This window comes from Parasteatoda tepidariorum, chromosome 4 (assembly GCF_982258835.1).
Source record: "Parasteatoda tepidariorum strain Cologne lab strain chromosome 4, Ptep-v5.0, whole genome shotgun sequence".
Classification (NCBI taxonomy): domain Eukaryota; kingdom Metazoa; phylum Arthropoda; class Arachnida; order Araneae; family Theridiidae; genus Parasteatoda; species Parasteatoda tepidariorum.
The window spans coordinates 54,803,051-54,814,005 of NC_141758.1; the positions used below are offsets into that span (position 1 = coordinate 54,803,051).

General features: G+C 30.9%; 2 long non-coding RNA genes across 2 annotated transcripts; both read right to left on the minus strand.

The window, feature by feature from the left end:
* Positions 1-583: 583 nt before the first annotated feature.
* Positions 584-2,498, minus strand: LOC107442875 (uncharacterized). The gene is made up of 2 exons (XR_015432869.1): positions 2,311-2,498; positions 584-852 (listed from the first exon to the last, which is right to left on the minus strand). It is a non-coding gene; the product is annotated as an uncharacterized LOC107442875 (long non-coding RNA).
* A 6,008-nt stretch (positions 2,499-8,506) lies between these two features.
* On the minus strand, positions 8,507-10,921 carry LOC147810963 (uncharacterized). Its single transcript, XR_015432870.1, has 2 exons — positions 10,727-10,921; positions 8,507-8,609 (listed from the first exon to the last, which is right to left on the minus strand). It is a non-coding gene; the product is annotated as an uncharacterized LOC147810963 (long non-coding RNA).
* Between the last annotated feature and the right edge of the window lie 34 nt (positions 10,922-10,955).

The following is a 10,955-nucleotide window of genomic DNA, read 5'->3' on the forward strand; positions in this document are numbered from 1 at the left end:
ATAATGCCCTCTGCGTATATTCTAGAAAAGTTTGCACCAGTTGAGATAAAAAAATTAGATATTGAAAAAATTATGGGAAGTTTTGAAGCTAGTTATTATTAGAAACATTGCTTGGGACATGCCAGGAAAATGACATTTTGAAGTTCATTTAAATTTTTTAACTATACAAAACAGTCAATGCTAGTGCAAAGTCATTTTAAAATGCTAACAGCAATGCAATTTATTAATTTTTTTAAAAAAAAAGTACTTTTAGTATTATAGTATTAGATCTTGGAGCAAGGGACAGTGAATTGTCATATTTCGTGAGTATCACCCATATATATGCTATATTATCACCTATGGTATACGCATGTAAAGGGGATTGAACAAACAACGTGATTTAAATTTTTGTGATTTTAATTACGAGAGGCTGGAAAAAATAGTGTTTAAAAGAATTGACAAGTAAAAAGCCTCTATCCACAAATGTTATAATTGTTCTATATTATGTATAACCTACCCGTCCCCCCCCGGCTCAAAAAAGAACGTTTGACTCATTAAAAAAAATTCAAAATACTAAATTTTTTTTTACAATAATCACATTTTTTGAAACCCTTCTTAATTTTTATTTGCCGAATAACTGTTTGACCGATTTCTATCAAACTTTTTTCTACTTACCATCATTGTCATTTCCATGAGAAGTATCTGCCATATTAGGTTTTTTCAATGATTCAGAAGATTCAGTTTCCTTTTCATCTTTTAAGGAATCAGATTCTATCACAGAGTCTGCATTTCGATTTTGAGAAATTTTTCCTGATCTATCTAACTTCTTGACTTCTGACTGATGATTCATTACAGGATGCATTAGAAGAGAAACTGAAATTTATATTTTATCTATTATTCAAAACGAAAGCTCCATGTAGATAAGCAGATATTAAATAAATTAATTTTCTCATATCAGAATTCGTTATTCAGACATTGTTTGCTTTAGGTTGGAGCTCGTTTTAAATGTATTTACATATTTATAATAATGTAATTGTTATTGTAGTTCATTTACGTCACACTAGAGCAGCACAATGGGCTATTGGCGACGGTCTGGGAAACATCCCTGAGGATGATCCGAAGACATGCCATCACAATTTTGATCCTCTGCAGAGGGGATGGCACCCCTGCTTCGGTAGCCCGACGACTTACACGCGAAGTCGAGCACTTTACGGTAGAACAGTTTAAGGAGGACCAATATCGCACACCCTCGGTCCCTACGCAGACTGATCCAAGTGGTCACCCACCCGCACACTGACCGCAGATAGTGATGCTTGACTTTGGTAATCTGCTGGGAACCGTGTCTTAACGATCAGTCCACTGCGGGACATAATATAATAAAACTAAAAAATGTGTTTAAAACTTCTGATCTGTCATTTAATTAATCAAAAACTATAAAAGAAATCAAAAAGATTTTATATGCAATAAAATATGCCTTGCATATATGAATGCTTTTCAATTTTTAAGTAACTTTTTGAAAATTAATTATGTTATTGAGTTGCGTTACTTATTAATATATTGAAGTCAGTTGAAAAATTGTTGAATCTGTTTTATTTCTACGAGTTTCAGTTTGTTCTTTAAAAAATGTCATACTGTCAAATTATGTGAAAATTGGAAAATTGTTTGAAAATGATATCTATTATCGTCTTTCTTCGGTGAAGACAAAACATATATATTGGACCGGTCTTGGCTATAGGTAATTATACATAATTTCGGAAATCGGCCGATATAATTGGAAATGATATTCCTAGTCATTGTAAACAATTCCAAACGTTTTTTTTCTTCTTATTGCTAGCACAACAATATTTTTATTTTTCATTAAGGGGATTTGATTTAGGTGAAATATAGATAATATTTCTCAATTTCATATTTTGCATAAAATACAATGTACTGAATACAATGCCGGAATTATCCAATATACCTTTACGTATGTAACATAAATTAATTTTCTCATTTATTAAACTGATACATATATCTTTATCAGAACTATTTTTCTGTAAGCAGAAATTAAAAATAAAGCCTAGTTTAATTTCATTTGAAAAAAACATTTAATTCTTGCCAACTCTGCCATAGTTAATTAAATCAATAGATTAGGTAGAAAGTAATCTTTCAGTTATAAAATTAATATCATTTTTAATGCCAACGTGGAGATCTTATCAAGATAGTGAAAAATTTCACATAAAAAAAACTAATTAAAATCATTCCCTTCTTGTCTGTTTACTTTAATTTACGATCTTTTTTATTAAGAAAAAAAAGATTATTTATAAAAGACTCACCAATTTTATTACTTACCAACAAGAGCTAGAAGAAAAATATTCATTCTCTCATTTTCACTCATTTTAGTAATTTACTTTTAATTTCAAATAGCAGGTAGAAAAAATTTATTTTTAAATTAATCGCTATTATATTTTACACGATATATTTTTATCCAAAGCGTTCTCTAATACCTTAATAATGCCAGAAGTTCAAAGATTCATGAATCGCAAAAAAATTGTCTTTTACTTTAATAAAAAAGAAAGGTGCTGTCAAATAAGGTATCAAGGGAACAATTAACAACAGCTGCAATAACTGTAGATTGAATTCTTCGAAAAATTTTCAAATTGAGAATTATGCATTCATGGAAAAAATATCTTTTTAGGTCTTTCAACTTTACCTTTTGAAGAAAAAGTTCTCATTTTCAAAAAAGCGAAAGAGAAAAAAAATAGCATTAACTTGTAGTTTTTTCATATCGGATTAATATTTTATTCACTGTGAAAATGAAATTATTTTCATTTTCTTTACCATTTGTTAAATTCTAATTAAATATGCACCTTTCAAGAAGCTAGAAAAATGTTTTTTTCAACAGCTTATAATATTTTTCTCAGTCTTTACCAATAGTTATATCAATACTTATATGAGCAATTAAAGTCTATAAATAAAAGCGTAAAAGATGTCTCTCCTTATAAATAAGCTGTTTAATTAAAAATAATGTCCCTAATCATGAATACGTGAGATGTCTCTTTATTTTCGGATTTTATTTTATTACATAATGATGATTAAACTCTATGTTGGTTAGTAAAGTGAAAATATGCATTTTAGAGAAAAACCATTTAATGATAGGGGGGCTTCATACTTATCGTTATTTAATGTTTTCCGTTAGTATGACAATGATTCAAAATTTAAAAATATTTCGTCTCCATCTGTAGTTTTCTCAACTTTTCGCAACATCAAGTTTTTCTCAACTTTTTTTTCAATTTTTGAGCTTAAGCGTATTTTTTTTTTCTTTTAATTTTCAAAACCCACTTCGTCATTTTTCTTATTTAATTTCAAAAATGTGATCTCTATCTATAAGATATTTTTTTTACTTCACTGCACTTTCCCTGTCCTATTATTCATTGCCCTTTATATATCTTTGAATTTCAAAAATAAAATAAAGACAATCTATTGTTATTATTGATCGCAAAAAAATTCTTGCAAGAAATATAAAAATGATTTCCACAATGAGAAAAATATTCTGGTTAAATTACTATACTTGTATGATAAAATCACTTCTGCTAATATAGAAAAAAAAACGATAACTCTAATACTTAAGAAAAATATACGGCATGCATTTGGTAATTTTTTCGTTTGTTAAGATTTCGATTTACCTGAAATTCTATTTTTCAAAATACCTCTTATTACCACATATTTATTAAAATACAAAGGTGAAAAATAAATTTAACCAAATAAATGATTTTTATGTCGTGCTCGAAAGTATCGCGATAAAATTACCAACATTTTCTTCTAAAGTCGAATTATAATTGACCATACCATAATTTTATCATATGATTGACAATTTTAACCTTTTGATGTCTATCTCTTACCAAATATAATGGTAATAGTTTGTATTGTTTATTAAGAATGCATTATTGAAATAGTTAATAGGAGTTATATAACGCTTAATTATTTCTTTTCTAATGTATTTCGTACTTATAACACGAAGAAGCGGGAAATGGATGATAGCTTAAAATGTTTCATCAAATTGTTCCAAAGATACTTATTTCAAATATATCGAGTTATGGTGTCTGTTTTATCCATTTTTATGAGAATAGTGAGATTTATTTATTCATTCACGTGCGCGTATGGGTTTCTTTGTAAGTTCGACAAAGATAGCAAAATATATATTTAGTGTTATAACGGGAATCGGCCCTACTACAACCACGCTCTAGAGCCGTTGCTGGAACAGTGATACTGCACGACGAGGAAGATCCCTAGAATATGTTGCAAGTGAAACAACTATACATTTTTGGGGTCTGGGTATTGTTGGAAGAAGGATTATAGTCCTTCTGGAAAATGTAGAATTAGCGGATTCGATATCTTTCCGCTGTCTTTCTCATTTTCGTGACATGTGTTCTTCAAATTGGCAAGAGACAAGCCATTCTTTGCTTTAAATACAGTACTATGTATCTGTATCTAAGCAAAATTTATTTATTAATTGCCATACATTCAATTATTACTGTTTGTTTTGAACTGGTTACCACCATTTTGAAGGTAGAAAAGCGAAATCGTACTGTCCAGAAAGTATATTTAAAGCAAATAATTTTTAAAAAAAATATTACTATTTCAAATATTTATTAATTTGTTGTTATATACTTACATATGCAGGGTTGTGTGCTCATTACAAAGTATTACATATTTTTAGCCCATGTCCAGTTGTAGAGCATATATCACAAGTTAGAAAAGGGTATTACAAAGATCCTTCGATCGTAAAGTAGAGATAGCGGGTTCGAATCTTTCCATATCCATGGATAAATCCTTACGATATCCTTCTCTATCTTGTGCTATGTGTTCTTCGACTTGAATATCTAATAAGCCGAATTTTGAAAGAAGCACACAAGCCTGTATATGTATGGGTAACAATAAATTAATAAATAAGCCTAACAATAAATAAATATAAATAACTAAGTTGGGATGAGATTTAATCCCACCTCCACACTTCCATTTTATGATGTTAGGACAGCTCGAAACCATTTTTACTTGATTTTTTTTACATATATAATCTGTTACATTAAAATCGAAAACTGTTTTTCATGATTTTGTCTCCTCTGCCCCTTTCATTGCTTAGCTTCTTCCTTTAAAATATGTTTTATGTCATTTTTTACTTACTGCAAGCATATCGGTAAGATTAATTGCTCCAACAAATGTATTTAAAATGTTATACTAGATTATGTTTAAAAAGTCTGTATGTAAGTTACGTAAAACGATACGATAAACATTAATCATTTCATGTCTTGGCAATTTTTTTAATAGCTATTCCATAAAATGCCTAGGTTTTAAGTAAAACATTAGTCATTTCATTCTTTTCTGATCAATTTTAGGCAATCTGTACAATGACTAGGCATTTCACAGAATGCCGGATTTCAGGCCTTGACTTTAACTTATCCATTGCTTTTACTTTTTATTTTAAAAAAATGGTTTTTCCAGATAGTTTTATTTATTTACAATTTGGGTCATCTTCAAGATTTTTTCCCAAATGTTATCCAAGACAAAAAAGAATTTATATTATTGAGATGTGATTGCCTTACTTTACGTGAAATAGATATGCGTATAACTATCCTACGATAATCTACATAAACAAATTCTTCAATCTGTAGTTAAGCTTATTACAGTAGTGGAGCGTTGTATACGTTGGGTTGAAGGTATGATCTTTTTCCACGCTTCAAAAAAAGAGTGCATTGCATTTTTACACCCTCTATCATGAGTAAAAAAGATTTTTTTCTTTAAATTATTTTTGTGATTGCTTCTTTCTTCTGATCCGTGCTTTAAATGGTTCTAAAAGAATTGCATAAAATAATAGAAAAATAAACAACACTACAATCAATAAAATATTATTTAATTAGTGTTTATACTTAAATATACAAACAAGACTTTTGTAAGAGTTTCATTCAAATTTTTTTAAACTTATTATTTCCAGACCTTAACCTTCATCTTCATATTTGTGAATGTTCTTTAAATTACCTAGAAATTAAAAAGAAACAATAATATCCTATAAATATATGCAGTGAACAAAAAGTCATATTAATAAAGAGAACACTCTAGCGAAATTACGCTAAATAAAAATTTAAAAGTCGTTACTCTCATTACTCATTCACGCACTAAAATAGTTTATTTGTTAACACAAATTTCGCCATAATGGAAAAAGCTAGATTACAGAAAACAATTATCGAAAAATTTTCGAAATTTCTTTCTACCTGAAAACCGATGTGTAAGTTATTTGAAAATTCTTAGCTTTGCCCAAAATCTAAAGTTTGCTTCCTCCCTATGTAGGCTTTAGCCGTCATCTTGGATTTACTTAGAGAAAGAAGACCAAACAAAAATAAACTTAAAAAAACTTGAAAAGAAAAGAGACTAAATTTATGCGTAAGCTATATATATATATACAAAAACCTTATAACCCCAAAACTATTAATCCAGTCTTCTTGAAAATTCAAAATGGCGCCTAAAGCTTAAAAATCAAACGTCTAAGGCTTAGCGTCTAAAGTTTAAAATTCAAAATGGCATCTAAAAAGAGTCAGCTATTAGATGCTCATATTTGATTTAAAACAAATCTTTCAAAAGAATTAAGGGCTTTTTCTTAGTTATTTCTATTTTGAGCTTTTTGTATTGACACAGTTTGTATTAACACACAAAAGGCATTATAGAAAAAATTTTAATACATAAAAACTTTGCATAGGAAAATCAGTTTTATAAATTAATTTTAGAAAAAACATGCTATCGAAACAAAAAATTGAGGCAAAATTTCATTTTATTTAAAATGTTTTTTTTTTCCTATGTCACAAATTAAATATTTTGCTACCAGATTAGCTATCATTTTTTGCAATTTCTTAGCCTAATATAACTAAAATTTGCTCCATGGAAGTTAAACCTAATTTTTGTTTTGAATATATATCAATAACTTTTTTTTCATTTCACTTTATTCAATAATTTTGAATAAAGTGATGTAGCTTCACTCTTAAATCGTTCGAATAGTTCCTGAGAAATCGCATTTTAAATTCGATTTTACTGGAACTATTCGACAATTTTACACAAATTTTGTATTTAGCTGTATAAAATTACATTCTTTAAAATGATGCAAAAAATCCTGAACCTTACAATTCAAAATTTTTTCGACCATTTTAAAATAAAATAGTGAAAATAATGAATATTTACTAAAAGTTATTTTTTACATGGAATCATCATTGGATAAACGGGTTTTAGAATTGTGGGCAAAACATTTTCATTTCTCTTAAGACATACTCGAGATATAACGAAATACGCGAAAAGTAAAATTAACATTAAGGGGTACAAACTTTGGAGCGCTCTCCGGACTAAACTATTGGGACCATATTTCACAGATTGCGGTTACCTCTTATATTTTGGGGGTCAGATATCCGAATCCGTAGAAAAAAAGGTATGCTTATTCAGAGAAAGTACACTTTTTTAAGTGATTTCGTAACTTAAAATATCGCCTGCACTTATTAATTAGCATATTTGAAGTCACACTCTCGAGCCATTAAGATGGAGTCCTAGAACGTGAAGATCCGATGATGAAATCAAAAATTATACAGGGTGATCCGCTTTTTTTCAGCGCATTGTACGTTAACGTTCCTTAAAGTTACAAGTTAAAATTGTTTGTAACATTTTTACAAATGCTTTTAATCTCAGCAACTAAATATTTTGCTTCTAATTCAGGGAACATCTCTGACAAATGTTTGGCAATTTATTTGAAAGGTTCTTCATGGAAACTGAATCATTTTTGTTTTGTTTTGGTAAGGCCAGTAATTTTGTTTACTTCGATATATTCTAAGGTTTTTGAAGGGCTAAAATAAACTTGCTGTTCTGAAAATCAATCCTGATGTCTGTCATTATTAAAAAGACATCAAAGAGATATCAAAGTCAGAAGCTGAACTAGATCAGTGTTCCCCTATCATTCAAACAATTTTTGTTTGCGCAATTGTTCGAAAATTCGTATCCCTATTAGTTGCATCTGTAACTTATTGATTATTGATGGATTTCCAATGGACACGTAAGGAAAGCGACGTCATCTTAGATATCTCTATAATGAAGACTCGGACATGATTCATTTTAGCAATGTGATAAAGTTATCGCAAAATTGTATGATATTATACATCAACGCACTCCAAAATTTCTATGTATGTAAATGCCTTAAAACCTTTTTTTTTCTAAAAACAATCAACAAAAGTGACAATTCTAAACTGTGAGACATTTTGGAGAATGTTGAGTTTTGGAGAGTGTAAGGTTGAAAAACATTATAGGATATATTAAATTAAATTATCTTAACTTGGTGACACTATACCAATGGTCACAGCTTTAACGTGGTCCACTTTGGTTCCTTAATAAGGTTACAGAAAACTTGCACGATATTCATATTATCAATTTTATGCTAGTTTTTTGTTTCAATGTTTCTCTGAATAAAAAAACGCCTGATGTATCAACAATGAAACATAACGTTTATTAAGCTTAAAATTGCTTACCTTTTTATTCCTTTAAAATCGAGATTCACCGTCGGTCTCAATTTTTCCCCTCAAGTTCTTTAATTACGTACGCCTTCCCTCGGCGATCTCCATAATAATCTAAAAAAGCAACATTAAAAATAAAAATAATGTTGCAGAATTCATCGTTAACACATTTTTTGTGTTAATGATGAAACTATCAAAGCCTAAATTAGCAATATGATTATCAGTATAAGAATATCATTTTATCCTGTAGACTAAATTTACAATTTTTTTTTAAATGATGACCAATTTTATTAAAATGTTTCATTATTTTGTTCTAATGATTGAAAACGTTTAGCTCATTCTAAAAGGCACTTGTTTTAATCAAGGGCTGAATAATAAGATGCTGATAAGAATTAGGGAGACCTTGTCCCCATTTAATCTACATAACCAGCCACATAAGCAAGAGAGGCATTCATTTTGTGAAGTGAAAAGTTTAACTATTAACCAATCTTTTAGCCAAAACGTAAACATCTGTCTCAACTGGTTTATTTTTATTTTACTTTTCGCACACAACACCACCTTTCACGCATACAGAGTTATATTGATAATATAACTCTGTATTTTATGCTGATATTTTATACTTGCTGATATTTTAATCTCCTCTTACAAAATATCAAATCGTAATTGAATTGGTGAAACCACTCTCCTGGTAATGAAAATTGGATAATATGGTTACGTGGAAATCAAGATTCCTCAGAAGTTTTACTCATCACGCGTTGTCCAACATTCCAAAGCATGCTTTTCATTAGTGTTTTTAATAAGCCTAGTGGTACTCGGCTTGGATGGAAATGACATAATCAATTGTTGCACCCCTTCATTCGAAGAGCTAACTCATCCTAGAAAATCTCGATATTATTTAGATCTAAGCTCTAAGCAGAGCAATTCATTCTCTCACAACATGGTAACTAGTGCTGCCATTGTCCTGAAAGTAATATGTATCTAAAGCCTAAAAGTATTAACCGGCTTGCACCGACCGCAGTGCTGACGTGAAATATCCTCAGTGGTAGACGGATCATGGATTAGAGTCCCCTTGCCATCAGGCTAACCGTGGGAGGTTCTTGTGGTCCTCTTCTCCATGTAAAGTAAATGCGGGCTAGTTCCATTAAAAAGTCCTCCACGAAGGCAAATTTCTCCCAATACTTGATCAAGGAGTTCCCTTGTCTCCTGAATTGGGTTCAAAATTACAAGGCTACGGAGTTGAGCATTAGTAGTCGTAAGGCCAAAATCATTGGGTCGGCTGTTCAACGACGGTTATAATACAAAATAAAAATGTTCAATATTGACCATAAAATAAGAAGATCCTTATCGGAAAGAAATGTTTCAGAGTGGGAATTAAGTCTACCAATAACGCGTGCAAACCCACTGAACAGCTTTTGCGGTTCCAGTTCCTTTTGAATTGTTCATGCTTGAGTTGCTCGTTCACCATATGTGAAAAATTGAAATCTAAATCCCAAGTTTAAGCATTTGTTTTTTGCAGACCTACTTTGTAGATTTGCGTTTGTTTACATGAATCAAAACTCTCTGGGATTTTCCTTTTTCGAACAGAAGGTTCTGCGACGACAATTCATAGCACACTGTTTGTCGGAGGGCGATTCGTCATTAGCACAATTCCTCACAGAGGCAATTTACCTGAGCAAGACTCGCTACAGAGACAATTCGTCGTGGGCTATATCGACGCAGAAAATATTAGTCGTGGCCAACATAGGCACCACACGTTTATAGTTTGTCTAAGCTAAAAACTCTTCCGGCCGCAAAGTCTGTGGACGTCTGGTGGTATGGAAACAAGAATGGCACATTTTAGGGGGGTAGCTTCAGTATAGGTACAATAGACCAAAGAAAGAAATTACCTTTCTATCGCGACCCGAGCCGAAGCCACTCCAAAACAGTGACCCCACACTCCTACTCAAAATAGTTATACCTCGTTACCATAGTCACCGCCACAGGTCCAGACGAATGTCTGGAGGAGTTCTCATTTTAAAATAACACATGTGATAGCGTAGAGTCATCACATATCAGGGGAATGGGGCAGACTTGCTTCCTCTTACCAAGAGAAACTCGCCCGAATTCCACTTTCATCCATATGCATGAGTGTCCTAATACTTATTGGTAGGTATCATTATAATAAATAATTATATAAATAATTAACCAAAACAGAATGAAAATAAAACAAAAAGAAGTGTCACTACTCTTACGTCCTCTCGAGAGTGTTTTACTTCCGAAAGACTTAGCACAGTGTGGTAAAGGTGGGTCCCAATTTCCATTGGTATCACATTCATGCCACTCTGTTTCTTTGCCTCTGCCGCAATCTATATGGCACCGTGGTCCGTGATCCATGAATCCTTCCATGCATTTTCCTTCACCACCATATAGCTTAAGTTTGAATTTGAGATGAGCTGCCCAAATAAAATAACTTGACATGAG